Below are 27,176 nucleotides of genomic sequence, written 5' to 3'. Positions count from 1 at the left end.
AGAGAGACAGAGATAGAGACGGAGACAGAGACAGAGACAGAGACGGCGAGAGAGACAGAGACAGAGACAGAGACAGATACAGAGACAGAGACAGAGACAGAGACAGGGACGGAGACAGAGACAGAGACCGAGATAGAGACAGAGACAGAGACAGAGGCAGAGGCAGAGGCAGAGGCAGAGACTGCGACAGAGACAGTGACGGCGAGAGAGACAGAAACAGAGACAGAAGCAGAGACAGACATAGAGACAGAGACAGAGGCAGGGACAGGGGCAGAGACGGAGACAGAGACAGAGACTGCGACAGAGACAGAGACAGCGAGAGAGACAGAGATAGAGACAGAGACAGAGACAGAGACAGAGACAGAGACAGAGACAGAGAGAGAGACAGAGACAGAGACAGAGACAGAGACAGAGACAGAGAAAGAGACAGAGACAGACATAGAGACTGAGACAAAGGGCAGGGACAGAGGCAGAGACAGAGACAGATACAGAGACAGAGACTGAGACAGAGACAGAGACAGAGACAGAGACAGAGACAGAGACAGAGACAGAGACAGAGACTCCGACAGAGACAGAGACAGCGAGAGAGACAGAGATAGAGACAGAGACAGAGACAGAGACAGAGACAGGGACAGAGACAGAGACAGAGACAGAAACAGAGACAGAAACAGAGACAGACATAGAGACAGAGACAGTGGCAGGGACAGAGGCAGAGGCAGAGACAGAGACAGAGACAGAGACAGAGACAGAGACAGAGACAGAGACAGAGACAGCGACAGAGTCAGGGACAGAGAGAGAGACAGAGATAGAGACAGAGACAGAGACAGTGACAGAGACAGAGACAGAGACAGAGACAGAGACAGAGACAGAGACAGAGACAGAGACAGAGACAGAGACAGAGACAGAGACAGAGACAGAGACAGAGACAGAGACAGAGACAGATACAGAGACAGAGACAGAGACAGAGACAGAGACGGAGACAGAGACAGAGACAGAGACAGAGACAGCGACAGCGACAGAGACAGGGACAGAGAGAGAGACAGAGACAGAGACTGAGACAGAGACAGAGACAGAGATAGCGAGAGAGACAGAGATAGAGACATCGACAGAGATTGAGACAGAGACAGAGACAGGCAGAGACAGAGACAGAGACAGAGACAGAGACAGAGACAGAGACAGAGACAGAGACAGAGACAGAGACAGAGACAGAGACAGAGACAGAGACAGAGACAGAGACAGAGACAGAGACAGAGACAGAGACAGAGACAGAGACAGAGACAGAGACAGAGACAGAGACAGAGACAGAGACAGAGACAGAGACGGTGTGAGAGACAGAGATAGAGACAGAGACAGAGACAGAGACAGAGACAGAGAGGTCGAGAGAGACAGAGATAGAGACGGAGACAGAGACAGAGACAGAGGCAGAGGCAGAGACTGCGACAGAGACAGTGACGGCGAGAGAGACAGAGATAGAGACAGAGACAGAGACAGAGGCAGAGGCAGAGGCAGAGGCAGAGACTGCGGCAGAGACAGTGACGGCGAGAGAGACAGAAACAGAGACAGAAACAGAGACAGACATAGAGACAGAGACAGATGCAGGGACAGGGGCAGAGACAGAGACAGAGACAGAGACAGAGACAGAGACAGAGACAGAGACAGAGACAGAGACGGAGACAGAGACAGAGACAGAGACAGAGACAGAGACAGCGACAGCGACAGAGACAGGGACAGAGAGAGAGACAGAGACAGAGACTGAGACAGAGACAGAGACAGAGATAGCGAGAGAGACAGAGATAGAGACAGAGACAGAGTTTGATACAGAGACAGAGACAGACAGAGACAGAGACAGAGATAGAGGCAGCGGCAGAGGCAGAGACTGCGACAGAGACAGTGACGGCGAGAGAGACAGAGATAGAGACAGCGACAGAGACAGAGACAGGGACGGAGACAGAGACAGAGACCGAGATAGAGACAGAGACAGAGACAGAGGCAGAGGCAGAGGCAGAGGCAGAGGCAGAGGCAGAGACTGCGACAGAGACAGTGACGGCGAGAGAGACAGAAACAGAGACAGAAGCAGAGACAGACATAGAGACAGAGACAGATGCAGGGACAGGGGCAGAGACAGAGACAGAGACAGAGACTGCGACAGAGACAGAGACAGCGAGAGAGACAGAGACAGCGAGAGAGACAGAGATAGAGACAGAGACAGAGACAGAGACAGAGACAGGGACAGAGACAGAGACAGAGACAGAAACAGAGACAGAAACAGAGACAGACATAGAGACAGAGACAGTGGCAGGGACAGAGGCAGAGACAGAGACAGAGACAGAGACAGAGACAGAGACAGCGACAGCGACAGAGTCAGGGACAGAGAGAGAGACAGAGATAGAGACAGAGACAGAGACAGAGACAGAGACAGAGACAGAGACAGAGACAGAGACAGCGACAGCGACAGAGACAGGGACAGAGAGAGAGACAGAGACAGAGACAGAGACAGAGACAGAGACAGAGACAGAGACAGAGACAGAGACAGAGACAGAGACAGAGACAGAGACAGAGACAGAGATAGAGGCAGCGGCAGAGGCAGAGACTGCGACAGAGACAGTGACGGCGAGAGAGACAGAGATAGAGACAGCGACAGAGACAGAGACAGGGACGGAGACAGAGACAGAGACCGAGATAGAGACAGAGACAGAGACAGAGGCAGAGGCAGAGGCAGAGGCAGAGACTGCGACAGAGACAGTGACGGCGAGAGAGACAGAAACAGAGACAGAAGCAGAGACAGACATAGAGACAGAGACAGAGGCAGGGACAGGGGCAGAGACGGAGACAGAGACAGAGACTGCGACAGAGACAGAGACAGCGAGAGAGACAGAGATAGAGACAGAGACAGAGACAGAGACAGAGACAGAGACAGAGACAGAGAGAGGGACAGAGACAGAGACAGAGACAGAGACAGAGACAGAGAAAGAGACAGAGACAGACATAGAGACTGAGACAAAGGGCAGGGACAGAGGCAGAGACAGAGACAGATACAGAGACAGAGACAGAGACTGAGACAGAGACAGAGACAGAGACAGAGACAGAGACAGAGACAGAGACAGAGACAGAGACAGAGACTCCGACAGAGACAGAGACAGCGAGAGAGACAGAGATAGAGACAGAGACAGAGACAGAGACAGAGACAGGGACAGAGACAGAGACAGAGACAGAAACAGAGACAGAAACAGAGACAGACATAGAGACAGAGACAGTGGCAGGGACAGAGGCAGAGGCAGAGACAGAGACAGAGACAGAGACAGAGACAGAGACAGAGACAGAGACAGCGACAGAGTCAGGGACAGAGAGAGAGACAGAGATAGAGACAGAGACAGAGACAGTGACAGAGACAGAGACAGAGACAGAGACAGAGACAGAGACAGAGACAGAGACAGAGACAGAGACAGAGACAGAGACAGAGACAGAGACAGAGACAGAGACAGAGACAGAGACAGAGACAGATACAGAGACAGAGACAGAGACAGAGACAGAGACGGAGACAGAGACAGAGACAGAGACAGAGACAGCGACAGCGACAGAGACAGGGACAGAGAGAGAGACAGAGACAGAGACTGAGACAGAGACAGAGACAGAGATAGCGAGAGAGACAGAGATAGAGACATCGACAGAGATTGAGACAGAGACAGAGACAGACAGAGACAGAGACAGAGACAGAGACAGAGACAGAGACAGAGACAGAGACAGAGACAGAGACAGAGACAGAGACAGAGACAGAGACAGAGACAGAGACAGAGACAGAGACAGAGACGGTGTGAGAGACAGAGATAGAGACAGAGACAGAGACAGAGACAGAGACAGAGAGGTCGAGAGAGACAGAGATAGAGACGGAGACAGAGACAGAGACAGAGGCAGAGGCAGAGACTGCGACAGAGACAGTGACGGCGAGAGAGACAGAGATAGAGACAGAGACAGAGACAGAGGCAGAGGCAGAGGCAGAGGCAGAGACTGCGGCAGAGACAGTGACGGCGAGAGAGACAGAAACAGAGACAGAAACAGAGACAGACATAGAGACAGAGACAGATGCAGGGACAGGGGCAGAGACAGAGACAGAGACAGAGACTGCGAGAGAGACAGAGACAGCGAGAGAGACAGAGACAGCGAGAGGGACAGAGATAGAGACAGAGACAGAGACAGAGACAGAGACACGGACAGAGACAGAGACAGAGACAGAGACAGAAACAGAGACGGAAACAGAGACAGACATAGAGACAGAGATAGTGGCAGGGACAGAGGCAGAGACAGAGACAGAGACAGAGACAGAGACAGAGACAGCGACAGCGACAGAGTCAGGGACAGAGAGAGAGACAGAGATAGAGACAGAGACAGAGACAGAGACAGAGACAGAGACAGAGACAGAGACAGAGACAGAGACAGAGACAGAGACAGAGACAGAGACAGAGACAGAGACAGATACAGAGACAGAGACAGAGACGGAGACAGAGACAGAGACAGAGACAGAGACAGAGACAGAGACAGCGACAGCGACAGAGACAGGGACAGAGAGAGAGACAGAGACAGAGACTGAGACAGAGACAGAGACAGATATAGCGAGAGAGACAGAGATAGAGACAGAGACAGAGATTGAGACAGAGACAGAGACAGACAGAGACAGAGACAGAGACAGAGACAGAGACAGAGACAGAGACAGAGACAGAGACAGAGACAGAGACAGAGACAGAGACAGAGACAGAGACAGAGACGGCGTGAGAGACAGAGATAGAGACAGAGGCAGAGACAGAGACAGAGACAGTGAGGTCGAGAGAGACAGAGATAGAGACGGAGACAGAGACAGAGACAGAGGCAGAGGCAGAGACTGCGACAGAGACAGTGACGGCGAGAGAGACAGAGATAGAGACAGAGACAGAGATAGAGACAGAGACAGAGACAGAGGCAGAGGCAGAGGCAGAGGCAGAGACTGCGGCAGAGACAGTGACGGCGAGAGAGACAGAAACAGAGACAGAAACAGAGACAGACATAGAGACAGAGACAGAGGCAGGGACAGGGGCAGAGACAGAGACAGAGACAGAGACTGCGACAGAGACAGAGACAGCGAGAGAGACAGAGATAGAGACAGAGATAGAGACAGAGACAGAGACAGAGACAGAGACAGAGACAGAGACAGAGACAGAGACAGAGACAGATACAGAGACAGAGACAGAGACAGAGACAGAGACAGAGACAGAGACAGAAACAGAGACAGAGACAGAGACAGATACAGAGACAGAGACAGATACAGAGACAGAGACAGAGACGGAGGCAGAGACAGAGACAGAGACAGAGACAGCGACAGCGACAGAGACAGGGACAGAGAGAGAGACAGAGACAGAGACAGAGACAGAGACAGAGACAGAGACAGATACAGAGACAGAGACAGAGACAGAGACAGAGACAGAGACAGAGACAGAGACAGAGACAGAGACAGAGACAGAGACAGAGACAGAGACAGAGACAGAGACAGAGACAGAGACAGAGACAGAGACAGAGACAGAGACAGAGACAGAGACAGAGACAGAGACAGAGACAGAGACAGAGACAGAAACAGAGACAGAGACAGAGACAGATACAGAGACAGAGACAGAGACAGAGACAGAGACAGAGACAGAGACAGAGACAGAGACAGAGACAGAGACAGATACAGAGACAGAGACAGAGACAGAGACAGAGACAGAGACAGAGACAGAGACAGAGACAGAGACAGAGACAGAGACAGAGACAGAGACAGAGACAGATACAGAGACAGAGACAGAGACGGAGACAGAGACAGAGACAGAGACAGAGACAGAGACAGAGACAGAGACAGAGACAGAGACAGAGACAGAGACAGAGACAGAGACAGAGACAGCGACAGCGACAGAGACAGGGACAGAGAGAGAGACAGAGACAGAGACTGAGACAGAGACAGAGACAGATATAGCGAGAGAGACAGAGATAGAGACAGAGACAGAGATTGAGACAGAGACAGAGACAGACAGAGACAGAGACAGAGACAGAGACAGAGACAGAGACAGAGACAGAGACAGAGACAGAGACAGAGACAGAGACAGAGACAGAGACAGAGACAGAGACGGCGTGAGAGACAGAGATAGAGACAGAGGCAGAGACAGAGACAGAGACAGTGAGGTCGAGAGAGACAGAGATAGAGACGGAGACAGAGACAGAGACAGAGGCAGAGGCAGAGACTGCGACAGAGACAGTGACGGCGAGAGAGACAGAGATAGAGACAGAGACAGAGATAGAGACAGAGACAGAGACAGAGGCAGAGGCAGAGGCAGAGGCAGAGACTGCGGCAGAGACAGTGACGGCGAGAGAGACAGAAACAGAGACAGAAACAGAGACAGACATAGAGACAGAGACAGAGGCAGGGACAGGGGCAGAGACAGAGACAGAGACAGAGACTGCGACAGAGACAGAGACAGCGAGAGAGACAGAGATAGAGACAGAGATAGAGACAGAGACAGAGACAGAGACAGAGACAGAGACAGAGACAGAGACAGAGACAGAGACAGATACAGAGACAGAGACAGAGACAGAGACAGAGACAGAGACAGAGACAGAAACAGAGACAGAGACAGAGACAGATACAGAGACAGAGACAGATACAGAGACAGAGACAGAGACGGAGGCAGAGACAGAGACAGAGACAGAGACAGCGACAGCGACAGAGACAGGGACAGAGAGAGAGACAGAGACAGAGACAGAGACAGAGACAGAGACAGAGACAGATACAGAGACAGAGACAGAGACAGAGACAGAGACAGAGACAGAGACAGAGACAGAGACAGAGACAGAGACAGAGACAGAGACAGAGACAGAGACAGAGACAGAGACAGAGACAGAGACAGAGACAGAGACAGAGACAGAGACAGAGACAGAGACAGAGACAGAGACAGAGACAGAGACAGAGACAGAGACAGCGACAGAGACAGAGACAGAGACATAGACAGAGACAGAGCCAGAGGTGGAAGCAGAGACAGAGACAGCGAGAGAGATAGAGATAGAGGCAGAGACAGAGACAGAGACAGAGATAGAGGCAGCGGCAGAGGCAGAGACTGCGACAGAGACAGTGACGGCGAGAGAGACAGAGATAGAGACAGCGACAGAGACAGAGACAGGGACGGAGACAGAGACAGAGACCGAGATAGAGACAGAGACAGAGACAGAGGCAGAGGCAGAGGCAGAGGCAGAGGCAGAGACTGCGACAGAGACAGTGACGGCGAGAGAGACAGAAACAGAGACAGAAGCAGAGACAGACATAGAGACAGAGACAGAGGCAGGGACAGGGGCAGAGACGGAGACAGAGACAGAGACTGCGACAGAGACAGAGACAGCGAGAGAGACAGAGATAGAGACAGAGACAGAGACAGAGACAGAGACAGAGACAGAGACAGAGAGAGAGACGGAGACAGAGACAGAGACAGAGACAGAGACAGAGACAGAGAAAGAGACAGAGACAGACATAGAGACTGAGACAAAGGGCAGGGACAGAGGCAGAGACAGAGACAGATACAGAGACAGAGACTGAGACAGAGACAGAGACAGAGACAGAGACAGAGACAGAGACAGAGACAGAGACAGAGACTCCGACAGAGACAGAGACAGCGAGAGAGACAGAGATAGAGACAGAGACAGAGACAGAGACAGAGACAGAGACAGGGACAGAGACAGAGACAGAGACAGAAACAGAGACAGAAACAGAGACAGACATAGAGACAGAGACAGTGGCAGGGACAGAGGCAGAGGCAGAGACAGAGACAGAGACAGAGACAGAGACAGAGACAGAGACAGAGACAGCGACAGAGTCAGGGACAGAGAGAGAGACAGAGATAGAGACAGAGACAGAGACAGTGACAGAGACAGAGACAGAGACAGAGACAGAGACAGAGACAGAGACAGAGACAGAGACAGAGACAGAGACAGAGACAGAGACAGAGACAGAGACAGAGACAGAGACAGAGACAGAGACAGATACAGAGACAGAGACAGAGACAGAGACAGAGACGGAGACAGAGACAGAGACAGAGACAGAGACAGCGACAGCGACAGAGACAGGGACAGAGAGAGAGACAGGGACAGAGACTGAGACAGAGACAGAGACAGAGATAGCGAGAGAGACAGAGATAGAGACATCGACAGAGATTGAGACAGAGACAGAGACAGACAGAGACAGAGACAGAGACAGAGACAGAGACAGAGACAGAGACAGAGACAGAGACAGAGACAGAGACAGAGACAGAGACAGAGACAGCGACAGAGACAGAGACAGAGACATAGACAGAGACAGAGCCAGAGGTGGAAGCAGAGACAGAGACAGCGAGAGAGATAGAGATAGAGGCAGAGACAGAGACAGAGACAGAGATAGAGGCAGCGGCAGAGGCAGAGACTGCGACAGAGACAGTGACGGCGAGAGAGACAGAGATAGAGACAGCGACAGAGACAGAGACAGGGACGGAGACAGAGACAGAGACCGAGATAGAGACAGAGACAGAGACAGAGGCAGAGGCAGAGGCAGAGGCAGAGGCAGAGACTGCGACAGAGACAGTGACGGCGAGAGAGACAGAAACAGAGACAGAAGCAGAGACAGACATAGAGACAGAGACAGAGGCAGGGACAGGGGCAGAGACGGAGACAGAGACAGAGACTGCGACAGAGACAGAGACAGCGAGAGAGACAGAGATAGAGACAGAGACAGAGACAGAGACAGAGACAGAGACAGAGACAGAGAGAGAGACAGAGACAGAGACAGAGACAGAGACAGAGACAGAGACAGAGAAAGAGACAGAGACAGACATAGAGACTGAGACAAAGGGCAGGGACAGAGGCAGAGACAGAGACAGATACAGAGACAGAGACTGAGACAGAGACAGAGACAGAGACAGAGACAGAGACAGAGACAGAGACAGAGACAGAGACAGAGACTCCGACAGAGACAGAGACAGCGAGAGAGACAGAGATAGAGACAGAGACAGAGACAGAGACAGAGACAGGGACAGAGACAGAGACAGAGACAGAAACAGAGACAGAAACAGAGACAGACATAGAGACAGAGACAGTGGCAGGGACAGAGGCAGAGGCAGAGACAGAGACAGAGACAGAGACAGAGACAGAGACAGAGACAGAGACAGCGACAGAGTCAGGGACAGAGAGAGAGACAGAGATAGAGACAGAGACAGAGACAGTGACAGAGACAGAGACAGAGACAGAGACAGAGACAGAGACAGAGACAGAGACAGAGACAGAGACAGAGACAGAGACAGAGACAGAGACAGAGACAGAGACAGAGACAGAGACAGAGACAGAGACAGAGACAGAGACAGAGACAGAGACAGAGACAGAGACGGAGACAGAGACAGAGACAGAGACAGAGACAGCGACAGCGACAGAGACAGGGACAGAGAGAGAGACAGGGACAGAGACTGAGACAGAGACAGAGACAGAGATAGCGAGAGAGACAGAGATAGAGACATCGACAGAGATTGAGACAGAGACAGAGACAGACAGAGACAGAGACAGAGACAGAGACAGAGACAGAGACAGAGACAGAGACAGAGACAGAGACAGAGACAGAGACAGAGACAGAGACAGAGACAGAGACAGAGACAGAGACAGAGACGGTGTGAGAGACAGAGATAGAGACAGAGACAGAGACAGAGACAGAGACAGAGATGTCGAGAGAGACAGAGATAGAGACGGAGACAGAGACAGAGACAGAGGCAGAGGCAGAGACTGCGACAGAGACAGTGACGGCGAGAGAGACAGAGATAGAGACAGAGACAGAGACAGAGGCAGAGGCAGAGGCAGAGGCAGAGACTGCGGCAGAGACAGTGACGGCGAGAGAGACAGAAACAGAGACAGACATAGAGACAGAGACAGATGCAGGGACAGGGGCAGAGACAGAGACAGAGACAGAGACTGCGACAGAGACAGAGACAGCGAGAGAGACAGAGACAGCGAGAGGGACAGAGATAGAGACAGAGACAGAGACAGAGACAGAGACACGGACAGAGACAGAGACAGAGACAGAGACAGAAACAGAGACGGAAACAGAGACAGACATAGAGACAGAGATAGTGGCAGGGACAGAGGCAGAGACAGAGACAGAGACAGAGACAGAGACAGAGACAGCGACAGCGACAGAGTCAGGGACAGAGAGAGAGACAGAGATAGAGACAGAGACAGAGACAGAGACAGAGACAGAGACAGAGACAGAGACAGATACAGAGACAGAGACAGAGACAGAGACAGAGACAGAGACAGAGACAGAGACAGAGACAGAGACAGAGACAGAGACAGAGACAGAGACAGAGACAGAGACAGATACAGAGACAGAGACAGAGACGGAGACAGAGACAGAGACAGAGACAGAGACAGCGACAGCGACAGAGACAGGGACAGAGAGAGAGACAGAGACAGAGACTGAGACAGAGACAGAGACAGATATAGCGAGAGAGACAGAGATAGAGACAGAGACAGAGATTGAGACAGAGACAGAGACAGACAGAGACAGAGACAGAGACAGAGACAGAGACAGAGACAGAGACAGAGACAGAGACAGAGACAGAGACAGAGACAGAGACAGAGACAGAGACAGAGACGGCGTGAGAGACAGAGATAGAGACAGAGGCAGAGACAGAGACAGAGACAGTGAGGTCGAGAGAGACAGAGATAGAGACGGAGACAGAGACAGAGACAGAGGCAGAGGCAGAGACTGCGACAGAGACAGTGACGGCGAGAGAGACAGAGATAGAGACAGAGACAGAGATAGAGACAGAGACAGAGACAGAGGCAGAGGCAGAGGCAGAGGCAGAGACTGCGGCAGAGACAGTGACGGCGAGAGAGACAGAAACAGAGACAGAAACAGAGACAGACATAGAGACAGAGACAGAGGCAGGGACAGGGGCAGAGACAGAGACAGAGACAGAGACTGCGACAGAGACAGAGACAGCGAGAGAGACAGAGATAGAGACAGAGATAGAGACAGAGACAGAGACAGAGACAGAGACAGAGACAGAGACAGAGACAGAGACAGAGACAGATACAGAGACAGAGACAGAGACAGAGACAGAGACAGAGACAGAGACAGAAACAGAGACAGAGACAGAGACAGATACAGAGACAGAGACAGATACAGAGACAGAGACAGAGACGGAGGCAGAGACAGAGACAGAGACAGAGACAGCGACAGCGACAGCGACAGAGACAGGGACAGAGAGAGAGACAGAGACAGAGACAGAGACAGAGACAGAGACAGAGACAGAGACAGATACAGAGACAGAGACAGAGACAGAGACAGAGACAGAGACAGAGACAGAGACAGAGACAGAGACAGAGACAGAGACAGAGACGGTGTGAGAGACAGAGATAGAGACAGAGACAGAGACAGAGACAGAGACAGAGACAGAGAGGTCGAGAGAGACAGAGATAGAGACGGAGACAGAGACAGAGACAGAGGCAGAGGCAGAGACTGCGACAGAGACAGTGACGGCGATAGAGACAGAGATAGAGACAGAGACAGAGACAGAGGCAGAGGCAGAGGCAGAGGCAGAGGCAGAGACTGCGGCAGAGACAGTGACGGCGAGAGAGACAGAAACCGAGACAGAACCAGAGACAGACATAGAGACAGACATAGAGACAGAGACAGATGCAGGGACAGGGGCAGAGACAGAGACAGAGACAGAGACTGCGACAGAGACAGAGACAGCGAGAGAGACAGAGACAGCGAGAGAGACAGAGATAGAGACAGAGACAGAGACAGAGACAGAGACAGGGACAGAGACAGAGACAGAGACAGAGACAGAGACAGAAACAGAGACAGACATAGAGACAGAGACAGTGGCAGGGACAGAGGCAGAGACAGAGACAGAGACAGAGACAGAGACAGAGACAGAGACAGCGACAGCGACAGAGTCAGGGACAGAGAGAGAGACAGAGATAGAGACAGAGACAGAGACAGAGACAGAGACAGAGACAGAGACAGAGACAGAGACAGAGACAGATACAGAGACAGAGACAGAGACAGAGACAGAGACAGAGACAGAGACAGAGACAGAGACAGAGACAGAGACAGATACAGAGACAGAGACAGATACAGAGACAGAGACAGAGACGGAGACAGAGACAGAGACAGAGACAGAGACAGAGACAGCGACAGCGACAGAGACAGGGACAGAGAGAGAGACAGAGACAGAGACTGATACAGAGACAGAGACAGAGATAGCGAGAGAGACAGAGATAGAGACAGAGACAGAGATTGAGACAGAGACAGAGACAGACAGAGACAGAGACAGAGACAGAGACAGAGACAGAGACAGAGACAGAGACAGAGACAGAGACGGCGTGAGAGACAGAGATAGAGACAGAGGCAGAGACAGAGACAGAGACAGTGAGGTCGAGAGAGACAGAGATAGAGACGGAGACAGAGACAGAGACAGAGGCAGAGGCAGAGACTGCGACAGAGACAGTGACGTCGAGAGAGACAGAGATAGAGACAGAGACAGAGATAGAGACAGAGACAGAGACAGAGGCAGAGGCAGAGACTGCGGCAGAGACAGTGACGGCGAGAGAGACAGAAACAGAGACAGAAACAGAGACAGACATAGAGACAGAGACAGAGGCAGGGACAGGGGCAGAGACAGAGACAGAGACAGAGACTGCGACAGAGACAGAGACAGCGAGAGAGACAGAGATAGAGACAGAGACAGAGACAGAGACAGAGACAGAGACAGAGACAGAGACAGAGACAGAGACAGAGACAGAGACAGAGACAGAGACAGAGACAGAGACAGAGACAGAGACAGAGACAGAGACAGAGACAGACATAGAGACAGAGACAAAGGGCAGGGACAGAGGCAGAGACAGAGACAGAGACAGAGACAGAGACAGAGACAGAGACAGAGACAGAGACAGAGACAGAGACAGAGACAGAGACAGAGACAGAGACAGAGACAGAGACGGCGTGAGAGACAGAGATAGAGATAGAGACAGAGACAGAGACAGAGACAGAGAGGTCGAGAGAGACAGAGATAGAGACGGAGACAGAGACAGAGTCAGAGGCAGAGGCAGAGACTGCGACAGAGACAGTGACGGCGAGAGAGACAGAGATAGAGACAGAGACAGAGATAGAGACAGAGACAGAGACAGAGGCAGAGGCAGAGGCAGAGGCAGAGACTGCGGCAGAGACAGTGACGGCGAGAGAGACAGAAACAGAGACAGAAACAGAGACAGACATAGAGACAGAGACAGAGGCAGGGACAGGGGCAGAGACAGAGACAGAGACAGAGACTGCGACAGAGACAGAGACAGCGAGAGAGACAGGGACAGAGACTGAGACAGAGACAGAGACAGAGATAGCGAGAGAGACAGAGATAGAGACAGAGACAGAGGCAGAGACAGAGGCAGGGACAGAGGCAGACACAGAGACAGAGACAGAGACATGGACAGGGACAGAGGCAGAGGTAAAAGCAGAGACAGAGACAGCGAGAGAGATAGAGATAGAGGCAGAGACAGAGACAGAGACAGAGACGGAGGCAGAGACAAGGACAGAGTCAGAGACAGAGACAGAGGCAGAGGCAGAGAGGTCGAGAGAGACAGAGATAGAGACGGAGACAGAGACAGAGACAGAGACGGCGAGAGAGACAGAGACAGAGACAGAGACAGATACAGAGACAGAGACAGAGGCAGAGGCAGCGGCAGAGACTGCGACAGAGACAGTGACGGCGAGAGAGACAGAGATAGAGACAGAGACAGAGACAGAGACAGAGAAGGAGACAGAGACAGAGAAGGAGACAGAGACAGAGACAGCGACAGAGACAGAGACAGCGACAGCGACAGAGACAGGGCCAGAGAGAGAGACAGAGACAGAGACTGAGACAGAGACAGAGACAGAGATAGCGAGAGAGACAGAGATAGAGACAGAGACAGAGATTGAGACAGAGACAGAGACAGACAGAGACAGAGACAGAGACAGAGACAGAGACAGAGACAGAGACAGAGACAGAGACAGAGACAGAGACAGAGACAGAGACAGAGACAGAGACAGAGACAGAGACAGAGACAGAGACAGAGACAGAGACAGAGACAGACACAGAGACAGAGACAGAGACAGAGACAGAGACAGAGACAGAGACAGAGACAGTTACACAGACAGAGACAGAGACAGACACAGATACAGAGGCAGAGACAGAGACAGAAGCAGAGACAGAGACAGAGACAGAGACGGAGGCAGAGACAGAGACAGAGACAGAGACAGAGACAGAGGCAGAGGCAGAGAGGTCGAGAGAGACAGAGATAGAGACGGAGACAGAGACAGAGACAGAGACAGAGACAGCCGCAGAGACAGAGAGGTCGAGAGAGACAGAGATAGAGACGGAGACAGAGACAGAGACAGAGACGGCGAGAGAGACAGAGACAGAGACAGAGACAGATACAGAGACAGAGACAGAGACAGAGGCAGGGACAGAGGCAGAGACAGAGACAGAGACAGAGACAGCGACAGAGACAGAGACCGCGAGAGAGACAGCGATAGAGACAGAGACAGAGACAGAGACAGCGAGAGAGACAGAGATAGAGACAGAGACAGAGACAGAGACAGAGACAGAGACAGAGACTGCGACAGAGACAGAGACCGCGAGAGAGACAGAGATAGAGACAGAGACAGAGACAGAGACTGAGACAGCGAGAGAGACAGAGACAGAGACAGAGACAGAGACAGAGACAGAGACAGAGACAAAGACAGAGGCAGAGAGAGAGACGGCGAGAGAGACAGAGATAGAGACAGAGACAGAGACAGAGACAGAGATAGAGACAGAGACAGAGACAGACACAGATACAGAGACAGAGACAGAGACAGAAGCAGAGACAGAGACAGAGTCAGAGACGGAGGCAGAGACAGAGACAGAGACAGAGACAGAGACAGAGACAGAGACAGAGACAGAGACAGAGACAGAGACTCAGACAGCGAGAGAGACAGAGACAGAGACAGAGACAGAGACAGAGACAGAGACAAAGACAGAGGCAGAGAGAGAGACGGCGAGAGAGACAGAGATAGAGACAGAGACAGAGACAGAGACAGAGATAGAGACAGAGACAGAGACAGACACAGATACAGAGACAGAGACAGAGACAGAAGCAGAGACAGAGACAGAGACAGAGACGGAGGCAGAGACAGAGACAGAGACAGAGACAGTGACAGAGACAGAGACAGAGACAGAGACAGAGACTCAGACAGCGAGAGAGACAGAGACAGAGACAGAGACAGAGACAGAGACAGAGACAGAGACAAAGACAGAGGCAGAGAGAGAGACGGCGAGAGAGACAGAGATAGAGACAGAGACAGAGACAGAGACAGAGATAGAGACAGAGACAGAGACAGACACGGATACAGAGACAGAGACAGAGACAGAAGCAGAGACAGAGACAGAGACAGAGACGGAGGCAGAGACAGAGACAGAGACAGAGACAGAGACAGAGACAGAGACAGAGACAGAGACAGAGACAGATACAGATACAGAGACAGAGACAGAGACAGAGACAGAGGCAGAGGCAGAGGCAGAGACTGCGACAGAGACAGTGACGGCGAGAGAGACAGAGATAGAGACAGAGACAGAGACAGAGACAGAGACAGAGACAGAGACGGAGACAGAGACAGAGACAGAGACAGAGACAGAGACAGCGACAGCGACAGAGACAGGGACAGAGAGAGAGACAGAGACAGAGACTGAGACAGAGACAGAGACAGAGAAAGCGAGAGAGACAGAGATAGAGACAGAGACAGAGTTTGATACAGAGACAGAGACAGACAGAGACAGAGACAGAGATAGAGGCAGCGGCAGAGGCAGAGACTGCGACAGAGACAGTGACGGCGAGAGAGACAGAGATAGAGACAGCGACAGAGACAGAGACAGGGACGGAGACAGAGACAGAGACCGAGATAGAGACTGAGACAGAGACAGAGGCAGAGGCAGAGGCAGAGGCAGAGGCAGAGGCAGAGACTGCGACAGAGACAGTGACGGCGAGAGAGACAGAAACAGAGACAGAAGCAGAGACAGACATAGAGACAGAGACAGATGCAGGGACAGGGGCAGAGACAGAGACAGAGACAGAGACTGCGACAGAGACAGAGACAGCGAGAGAGACAGAGACAGCGAGAGAGACAGAGATAGAGACAGAGACAGAGACAGAGACAGAGACAGGGACAGAGACAGAGACAGAGACAGAGACAGAAACAGAGACAGAAACAGAGACAGACATAGAGACAGAGACAGTGGCAGGGACAGAGGCAGAGACAGAGACAGAGACAGAGACAGAGACAGAGACAGCGACAGCGACAGAGTCAGGGACAGAGAGAGAGAAAGAGATAGAGACAGAGACAGAGACAGAGACAGAGACAGAGACAGAGACAGAGACAGAGACAGAGACAGATACAGAGACAGAGACAGAGACAGAGACAGAGACAGAGACAGAGACAGAGACAGAGACAGAGACAGATACAGAGACAGAGACAGATACAGAGACAGAGACAGAGACGGAGACAGAGACAGAGACAGAGACAGAGACAGCGACAGCGACAGAGACAGTGACAGAGAGTGAGACAGAGACAGAGACTGAGACAGAGACAGAGACTGAGACAGAGACAGAGACAGAGATAGCGAGAGAGACAGAGATAGAGACAGAGACAGAGATTGAGACAGAGACAGAGACAGAGACAGACAGAGACAGAGACAGAGACAGAGACAGACACAGAGACAGAGACAGAGACAGTGAGGTCGAGAGAGACAGAGATAGAGACGGAGACAGAGACAGAGACAGAGACAGAGGCAGAGGCAGAGACTGCGACAGAGACAGTGACGGCGAGAGAGACAGAGATAGAGACAGAGACAGAGATAGAGACAGAGACAGAGACAGAGGCAGAGGCAGAGGCAGAGGCAGAGGCAGAGACTGCGGCACAGACAGTGACGGCGAGAGAGACAGAAACAGAGACAGAAACAGAGGCAGACATAGAGACAGAGACAGAGGCAGGGACAGGGGCAGAGACAGAGACAGAGACAGAGACAGAGACTGCGACAGAGACAGAGACAGCGAGAGAGACAGAGATAGAGACAGAGACAGAGACAGAGACAGAGACAGAGACAGAGACAGAGACAGAGACAGAGACAGAGACAGAGACAGAGACAGAGACAGAGACAGAGACAGAGACAGAGACAGAGACAGAGACAGAGACAGAGACAGAGACAGAGACAGAGACAGAGACAGAGACAGAGACAGAGACAGCGACAGAGACAGAGACAGAGACAGAGACAGAGACAGAGACAGAGACAGAGACAGAGACAGCGACAGAGACAGAGACATAGACAGAGACAGAGACAGAGACAGAGACAGAGACAGAGACAGAGACAGAGACAGAGACAGAGACAGAGACAGAGACAGAGACAGAGACAGAGACAGAGATAGAGACAGAGACAGAGACAGACACAGATACAGAGACAGAGACAGAGACAGAGACAGAAGCAGAGACAGAGACAGAGACAGAGACGGAGGCAGAGGCAGAGGCAGAGACTGCGGCAGACACAGTGACGGCGAGAGAGACAGAAACAGAGACAGAAACAGAGACAGACATAGAGACAGAGACAGATGCAGGGACAGGGGCAGAGACAGAGACAGAGACAGAGACTGCGACAGAGACAGAGACAGCGAGAGAGACAGAGACAGCGAGAGGGACAGAGATAGAGACAGAGACAGAGACAGAGACAGAGACACGGACAGAGACAGAGACAGAAACAGAGACAGAAACAGAGACAGACATAGAGACAGAGACAGTGGCAGGGACAGAGGCAGAGACAGAGACAGAGACAGAGACAGAGACAGAGACAGAGACAGCGACAGCGACAGAGTCAGGGACAGAGAGAGAGACAGAGATAGAGACAGAGACAGAGACAGAGACAGAGACAGAGACAGAGACAGAGACAGAGACAGATACAGAGACAGAGACAGAGACAGAGACAGAGACAGAGACAGAGACAGAGACAGAGACAGAGACAGATACAGAGACAGAGACAGATACAGAGACAGAGACAGAGACGGAGACAGAGACAGAGACAGAGACAGAGACAGCGACAGCGACAGAGACAGGGACAGAGAGAGAGACAGAGACAGAGACTGAGACAGAGACAGAGACAGAGATAGCGAGAGAGACAGAGATAGAGACAGAGACAGAGATTGAGACAGAGACAGAGACAGAGACAGACAGAGACAGAGACAGAGACAGAGACAGAGACAGAGACAGAGACAGAGACAGAGACAGAGACAGAGACAGAGACAGAGACAGAGACAGAGACAGAGACAGAGACAGAGACGGCGTGAGAGACAGAGATAGAGACAGAGGCAGAGACAGAGACAGAGACAGTGAGGTCGAGAGAGACAGAGACAGAGACAGAGACAGAGGCAGAGACAGAGACAGAGACAGAGACAGAGACAGAGACAGAGACAGAGACAGAGACAGAGACAGAGACAGATACAGAGACAGAGACAGAGACAGAGACAGAGACGGAGACAGAGACAGAGACAGAGACAGAGACAGCGACAGCGACAGAGACAGGGACAGAGAGAGAGACAGAGACAGAGACAGAGACTGAGACAGAGACAGAGACAGAGATAGCGAGAGAGACAGAGATAGAGACATCGACAGAGATTGAGACAGAGACAGAGACAGACAGAGACAGAGACAGAGACAGAGACAGAGACAGAGACATAGACGGTGTGAGAGACAGAGATAGAGACAGAGACAGAGACAGAGACAGAGACAGAGAGGTCGAGAGAGACAGAGATAGAGACGGAGACAGAGACAGAGACAGAGGCAGAGGCAGAGACTGCGACAGAGACAGTGACGGCGATAGAGACAGAGATAGAGACAGAGACAGAGACAGAGGCAGAGGCAGAGGCAGAGGCAGAGACTGCGGCAGAGACAGTGACGGCGAGAGAGACAGAAACAGAGACAGAACCAGAGACAGACATAGAGACAGAGACAGATGCAGGGACAGGGGCAGAGACAGAAACAGAGACAGAGACTGCGACAGAGACAGAGACAGCGAGAGAGACAGAGACAGCGAGAGAGACAGAGATAGAGACAGAGACAGAGACAGAGACAGAGACATGGACAGAGACAGAGACAGAGACAGAAACAGAGACAGAAACAGAGACAGACATAGAGACAGAGACAGTGGCAGGGACAGAGGCAGAGACAGAGACAGAGACAGAGACAGAGACAGAGACAGCGACAGCGACAGAGTCAGGGACAGAGAGAGAGACAGAGATAGAGACAGAGACAGAGACAGAGACAGAGACAGAGACAGAGACAGAGACAGAGACAGAGACAGATACAGAGACAGAGACAGAGACAGAGACAGAGACAGAGACAGAGACAGAGACAGAGACAGAGACAGAGACAGAGACAGATACAGAGACAGAGACAGATACAGAGACAGAGACAGAGACGGAGACAGAGACAGAGACAGAGACAGAGACAGAGACAGCGACAGCGACAGAGACAGGGACAGAGAGAGAGACAGAGACAGAGACTGAGACAGAGACAGAGACAGAGATAGCGAGAGAGACAGAGATAGAGACAGAGACAGAGATTGAGACAGAGACAGAGACAGACAGAGACAGAGACAGAGACAGAGACAGAGACAGAGACAGAGACAGAGACAGAGACAGAGACAGAGACAGAGACAGAGACAGAGACAGAGACAGAGACAGAGACAGAGACAGAGACAGAGACAGAGACAGAGACAGAGACGGCGTGAGAGACAGAGATAGAGACAGAGGCAGAGACAGAGACAGAGACAGTGAGGTCGAGAGAGACAGAGATAGAGACGGAGACAGAGACAGAGACAGAGGCAGAGGCAGAGACTGCGACAGAGACAGTGACGTCGAGAGAGACAGAGATAGAGACAGAGACAGAGATAGAGACAGAGACAGAGACAGAGGCAGAGGCAGAGGCAGAGGCAGAGACTGCGGCAGAGACAGTGACGGCGAGAGAGACAGAAACAGAGACAGAAACAGAGACAGACATAGAGACAGAGACAGAGGCAGGGACAGGGGCAGAGACAGAGACAGAGACAGAGACTGCGACAGAGACAGAGACAGCGAGAGAGACAGAGATAGAGACAGAGACAGAGACAGAGACAGAGACAGAGACAGAGACAGAGACAGAGACAGAGACAGAGACAGAGACAGAGACAGAGACAGAGACAGAGACAGAGACAGAGACAGAGACAGAGACAGACATAGAGACAGAGACAAAGGGCAGGGACAGAGGCAGAGACAGAGACAGATACAGAGACAGAGACTGAGACAGAGACAGAGACAGAGACAGAGACAGAGACAGAGACAGAGACAGAGACAGAGACAGAGACAGAGACAGAGACAGAGACTCCGACAGAGACAGAGACAGCGAGAGAGACAGAGATAGAGACAGAGACAGAGACAGAGACAGAGACAGGGACAGAGACAGAGACAGAGACAGAGACAGAAACAGAGACAGAAACAGAGACAGACATAGAGACAGAGACAGAGACAGTGGCAGGGACAGAGGCAGAGACAGAGACAGAGACAGAGACAGAGACAGAGACAGAGACAGAGACAGAGACAGAGACAGAGACAGAGACAGAGACAGAGACAGAGACAGAGACAGAGACAGAGACAGAGACAGAGACAGAGACAGAGACAGAGACAGAGACAGAGACAGAGACGGCGTGAGAGACAGAGATACAGATAGAGACAGAGACAGAGACAGAGACAGAGAGGTCGAGAGAGACAGAGATAGAGACGGAGACAGAGACAGAGACAGAGGCAGAGGCAGAGACTGCGACAGAGACAGTGACGGCGAGAGAGACAGAGAGAGAGACAGAGACAGAGATAGAGACAGAGACAGAGACAGAGGCAGAGGCAGAGGCAGAGGCAGAGACTGCGGCAGAGACAGTGACGGCGAGAGAGACAGAAACAGAGACAGAAACAGAGACAGACATAGAGACAGAGACAGAGGCAGGGACAGGGGCAGAGACAGAGACAGAGACAGAGACTGCGACAGAGACAGAGACCATGAGAGAGACAGAGATAGAGACAGAGACAGAGACAGAGACTGAGACAGCGAGAGAGACAGAGACAGAGACAGAGGCAGAGACAGAGACAGAGACAGAGACGGAGGCAGAGACAAGGACAGAGTCAGAGACAGAGACAGAGGCAGAGGCAGAGAGGTCGAGAGAGACAGAGATAGAGACGGAGACAGAGACAGAGACAGAGACGGCGAGAGAGACAGAGACAGAGACAGAGACAGATACAGAGACAGAGACAGAGGCAGAGGCAGCGGCAGAGACTGCGACAGAGACAGTGACGGCGAGAGAGACAGAGATAGAGACAGAGACAGAGACAGAGACAGAGACGGAGACAGAGACAGAGACAGCGACAGAGACAGAGACAGCGACAGCGACAGAGACAGGGCCAGAGAGAGAGACAGAGACAGAGACTGAGACAGAGACAGAGACAGAGATAGCGAGAGAGACAGAGATAGAGACAGAGACAGAGATTGAGACAGAGACAGAGACAGACAGAGACAGAGACAGAGACAGAGACAGAGACAGAGACAGAGACAGAGACAGAGATAGAGACAGAGACAGAGACAGAGACAGAGACAGAGACAGAGACAGAGACAGAGACAGAGACAGAGACAGAGACAGAGACAGAGACAGAGACAGAGACAGAGACAGAGACAGTTACACAGACAGAGACAGAGACAGACACAGATACAGAGGCAGAGACAGAGACAGAAGCAGAGACAGAGACAGAGACAGAGACGGAGGCAGAGACAGAGACAGAGACAGAGACAGAGACAGAGACAGAGGCAGAGGCAGAGAGGTCGAGAGAGACAGAGATAGAGACGGAGACAGAGACAGAGACAGAGACAGCGGCAGAGGCAGAGAGGTCGAGAGAGACAGAGATAGAGACGGAGACAGAGACAGAGACAGAGACGGCGAGAGAGACAGAGACAGAGACAGAGACAGATACAGAGACAGAGACAGAGACAGAGCTAGGGACAGAGGCAGAGACAGAGACAGAGACAGAGACAGAGACAGAGACAGAGACCGCGAGAGAGACAGCGATAGAGACAGAGACAGAGACAGAGACAGCGAGAGAGACAGAGATAGAGACAGAGACAGAGACAGAGACAGAGACAGAGACAGAGACTGCGACAGAGACAGAGACCGCGAGAGAGACAGCGATAGAGACATATACAGAGACAGAGACAGAGACAGAGACAGAGACAGAGACAGAGACAGAGACAGAGACAGAGACAGAGACAGAGACAGATACAGAGACAGAGACAGAGACAGATACAGAGACAGAGACAGAGACGGAGACAGAGACAGAGACAGAGACAGAGACAGCGACAGCGACAGAGACAGGGACAGAGAGAGAGACAGAGACAGAGACTGAGACAGAGACAGAGACAGAGACAGAGACGGCGTGAGAGACAGAGATAGAGACAGCGACAGAGACAGAGACAGGGACGGAGACAGAGACAGAGACCGAGATAGAGACAGAGACAGAGACAGAGGCAGAGGCAGCGGCAGAGGCAGAGGCAGAGACTGCGACAGAGACAGTGACTGCGAGAGAGACAGAAACAGAGACAGAAGCAGAGACAGACATAGAGACAGAGACAGAGGCAGGGACAGGGGCAGAAACGGAGACAGAGACAGAGACTGCGACAGAGACAGAGACAGCGAGAGAGACAGAGATAGAGACAGAGACAGAGACAGAGACAGAGACAGAGACAGAGAGAGAGACAGAGACAGAGACAGAGACAGAGACAGAGACAGAGAAAGAGACAGAGACAGAGACAGACATAGAGACTGAGACAAAGGGCAGGGACAGAGGCAGAGACAGAGACAGATACAGAGACAGAGACTGAGACAGAGACAGAGACAGAGACAGAGACAGAGACAGAGACAGAGACAGAGACAGAGACAGAGACTCCGACAGAGACAGAGACAGCGAGAGAGACAGAGATAGAGACAGAGACAGAGACAGAGACAGAGACAGAGACAGGGACAGAGACAGAGACAGAGACAGAGACAGAAACAGAGACAGAAACAGAGACAGACATAGAGACAGAGACAGTGGCAGGGACAGAGGCAGAGACAGAGACAGAGACAGAGACAGAGACAGAGACAGAGACAGAGACAGAGACAGAGACAGCGACAGCGACAGAGTCAGGGACAGAGAGAGAGACAGAGATAGAGACAGAGACAGAGACAGAGACAGAGACAGAGACAGAGGCAGAGACAGAGACAGAGACAGAGACAGAGACAGAGACAGAGACAGAGACAGAGACAGAGACAGAGACAGAGACAGAGACAGATACAGAGACAGAGACAGAGACAGAGACAGAGACGGAGACAGAGACAGAGACAGAGACAGAGACAGCGACAGCGACAGAGACAGGGACAGCGAGAGAGACAGAGACAGAGACAGAGACTGAGACAGAGACAGAGACAGAGATAGCGAGAGAGACAGAGATAGAGACATCGACAGAGATTGAGACAGAGACAGAGACAGACAGAGACAGAGACAGAGACAGAGACAGAGACAGAGACAGAGACGGTGTGAGAGACAGAGATAGAGACAGAGACAGAGACAGAGACAGAGACAGAGAGGTCGAGAGAGACAGAGATAGAGACGGAGACAGAGACAGAGACAGAGGCAGAGGCAGAGACTGCGACAGAGACAGTGACGGCGATAGAGTCAGAGATAGAGACAGAGACAGAGACAGAGGCAGAGGCAGAGGCAGAGGCAGAGACTGCGGCAGAGACAGTGACGGCGAGAGAGACAGAAACAGAGACAGAACCAGAGACAGACATAGAGACAGAGACAGATGCAGGGACAGGGGCAGAGACAGAGACAGAGACAGAGACTGCGACAGAGACAGAGACAGCGAGAGAGACAGAGACAGCGAGAGAGACAGAGATAGAGACAGAGACAGAGACAGAGACAGAGACAGGGACAGAGACAGAGACAGAGACAGAAGCAGAGACAGAAACAGAGACAGACATAGAGACAGAGACAGTGGCAGGGACAGAGGCAGAGACAGAGACAGAGACAGAGACAGAGACAGAGACAGCGACAGCGACAGAGTCAGGGACAGAGAGAGAGACAGAGATAGAGACAGAGACAGAGACAGAGACAGAGACAGAGACAGAGACAGAGACAGAGACAGATACAGAGACAGAGACAGAGACAGAGACAGAGACAGAGACAGAGACAGAGACAGAGACAGAGACAGAGACAGATACAGAGACAGAGACAGATACAGATACAGAGACAGAGACGGAGACAGAGACAGAGACAGAGACAGAGACAGAGACAGCGACAGCGACAGAGACAGGGACAGAGAGAGAGACAGAGACAGAGACTGAGACAGAGACAGAGACAGAGATAGCGAGAGAGACAGAGATAGAGACAGAGACAGAGATTGAGACAGAGACAGAGACAGACAGAGACAGAGACAGAGACAGAGACAGAGACAGAGACAGAGACAGAGACAGAGACAGAGACAGAGACAGAGACAGAGACAGAGACAGAGACAGAGACAGAGACAGAGACAGAGACGGCGTGAGAGACAGAGATAGAGACAGAGGCAGAGACAGAGACAGAGACAGTGAGGTCGAGAGAGACAGAGATAGAGACGGAGACAGAGACAGAGACAGAGGCAGAGGCAGAGACTGCGACAGAGACAGTGACGTCGAGAGAGACAGAGATAGAGACAGAGACAGAGATAGAGACAGAGACAGAGACAGAGGCAGAGGCAGAGGCAGAGGCAGAGACTGCGGCAGAGACAGTGACGGCGAGAGAGACAGAAACAGAGACAGAAACAGAGACAGACATAGAGACAGAGACAGAGGCAGGGACAGGGGCAGAGACAGAGACAGAGACAGAGACTGCGACAGAGACAGAGACAGCGAGAGAGACAGAGATAGAGACAGAGACAGAGACAGAGACAGAGACAGAGACAGAGACAGAGACAGAGACAGAGACAGAGACAGAGACAGAGACAGAGACAGAGACAGAGACAGAGACGGAGACAGAGACAGACATAGAGACAGAGACAAAGGGCAGGGACAGAGGCAGAGACAGAGACAGATACAGAGACAGAGACTGAGACAGAGACAGAGACAGAGACAGAGACAGAGACAGAGACAGAGACAGAGACAGAGACAGAGACAGAGACAGAGACAGAGACAGAGACTCCGACAGAGACAGAGACAGCGAGAGAGACAGAGATAGAGACAGAGACAGAGACAGAGACAGAGACAGGGACAGAGACAGAGACAGAGACAGAGACAGAAACAGAGACAGAAACAGAGACAGACATAGAGACAGAGACAGAGACAGTGGCAGGGACAGAGGCAGAGACAGAGACAGAGACAGAGACAGAGACAGAGACAGAGACAGAGACAGAGACAGAGACAGAGACAGAGACAGAGACAGAGACAGAGACAGAGACAGAGACAGAGACAGAGACAGAGACAGAGACAGAGACAGAGACGGCGTGAGAGACAGAGATAGAGATAGAGACAGAGACAGAGACAGAGACAGAGAGGTCGAGAGAGACAGAGATAGAGACGGAGACAGAGACAGAGACAGAGGCAGAGGCAGAGACTGCGACAGAGACAGTGACGGCGAGAGAGACAGAGAGAGAGACAGAGACAGAGATAGAGACAGAGACAGAGACAGAGGCAGAGGCAGAGGCAGAGGCAGAGACTGCGGCAGAGACAGTGACGGCGAGAGAGACAGAAACAGAGACAGAAACAGAGACAGACATAGAGACAGAGACAGAGGCAGGGACAGGGGCAGAGACAGAGACAGAGACAGAGACTGCGACAGAGACAGAGACAGCGAGAGAGACAGGGACAGAGACTGAGACAGAGACAGAGACAGAGATAGCGAGAGAGACAGAGATAGAGACAGAGACAGAGGCAGGGACAGAGGCAGGGACAGAGGCAGACACAGAGACAGAGACAGAGACATGGACAGGGACAGAGGCAGAGGTAAAAGCAGAGACAGAGACAGCGAGAGAGATAGAGATAGAGGCAGAGACAGAGACAGAGTCAGAGATAGAGGCAGCGGCAGAGGCAGGGACTGCGACAGAGACAGTGACGGCGAGAGGGACAGAGATAGAGACAGCGACAGAGACAGAGACAGGGACGGAGACAGAGACAGAAACCGAGATAGAGACAGAGACAGAGACAGAGGTAGACGCAGAGGCAAAGGCAGAGGCAGAGACTGCGACAGAGACAGTGACGGCGAGAGAGACAGAAACAGAGACAGAAACAGAGGCAGACATAGAGACAGAGACAGCGGCAGGGACAGAGGCAGAGACAGAGACAGAGACAGAGACTGCGACAGAGACAGAGACCGCGAGAGAGACAGATATAGAGACAGCGACAGAGACAGAGACAGAGACAGCGAGAGAGACAGAGATAGAGACAGAGACAGGGACAGAGACAGAGACAGAGACAGAGACTGCGACAGAGACAGAGACCATGAGAGAGACAGAGATAGAGACAGAGACAGAGACAGAGACTGAGACAGCGAGAGAGACAGAGACAGAGACAGAGGCAGAGACAGAGACAGAGACAGAGACGGAGGCAGAGACAAGGACAGAGTCAGAGACAGAGACAGAGGCAGAGGCAGAGAGGTCGAGAGAGACAGAGATAGAGACGGAGACAGAGACAGAGACAGAGACGGCGAGAGAGACAGAGACAGAGACAGAGACAGATACAGAGACAGAGACAGAGGCAGAGGCAGCGGCAGAGACTGCGACAGAGACAGTGACGGCGAGAGAGACAGAGATAGAGACAGAGACAGAGACAGAGACAGAGACGGAGACAGAGACAGAGACAGCGACAGAGACAGAGACAGCGACAGCGACAGAGACAGGGCCAGAGAGAGAGACAGAGACAGAGACTGAGACAGAGACAGAGACAGAGATAGCGAGAGAGACAGAGATAGAGACAGAGACAGAGATTGAGACAGAGACAGAGACAGACAGAGACAGAGACAGAGAC

This window comes from Megachile rotundata, chromosome 3 (assembly GCF_050947335.1).
Source record: "Megachile rotundata isolate GNS110a chromosome 3, iyMegRotu1, whole genome shotgun sequence".
In the NCBI taxonomy this organism is placed as follows: Eukaryota; Metazoa; Arthropoda; class Insecta; order Hymenoptera; family Megachilidae; genus Megachile; species Megachile rotundata.
Note: the sequence above shows the minus strand (reverse complement) of the source record.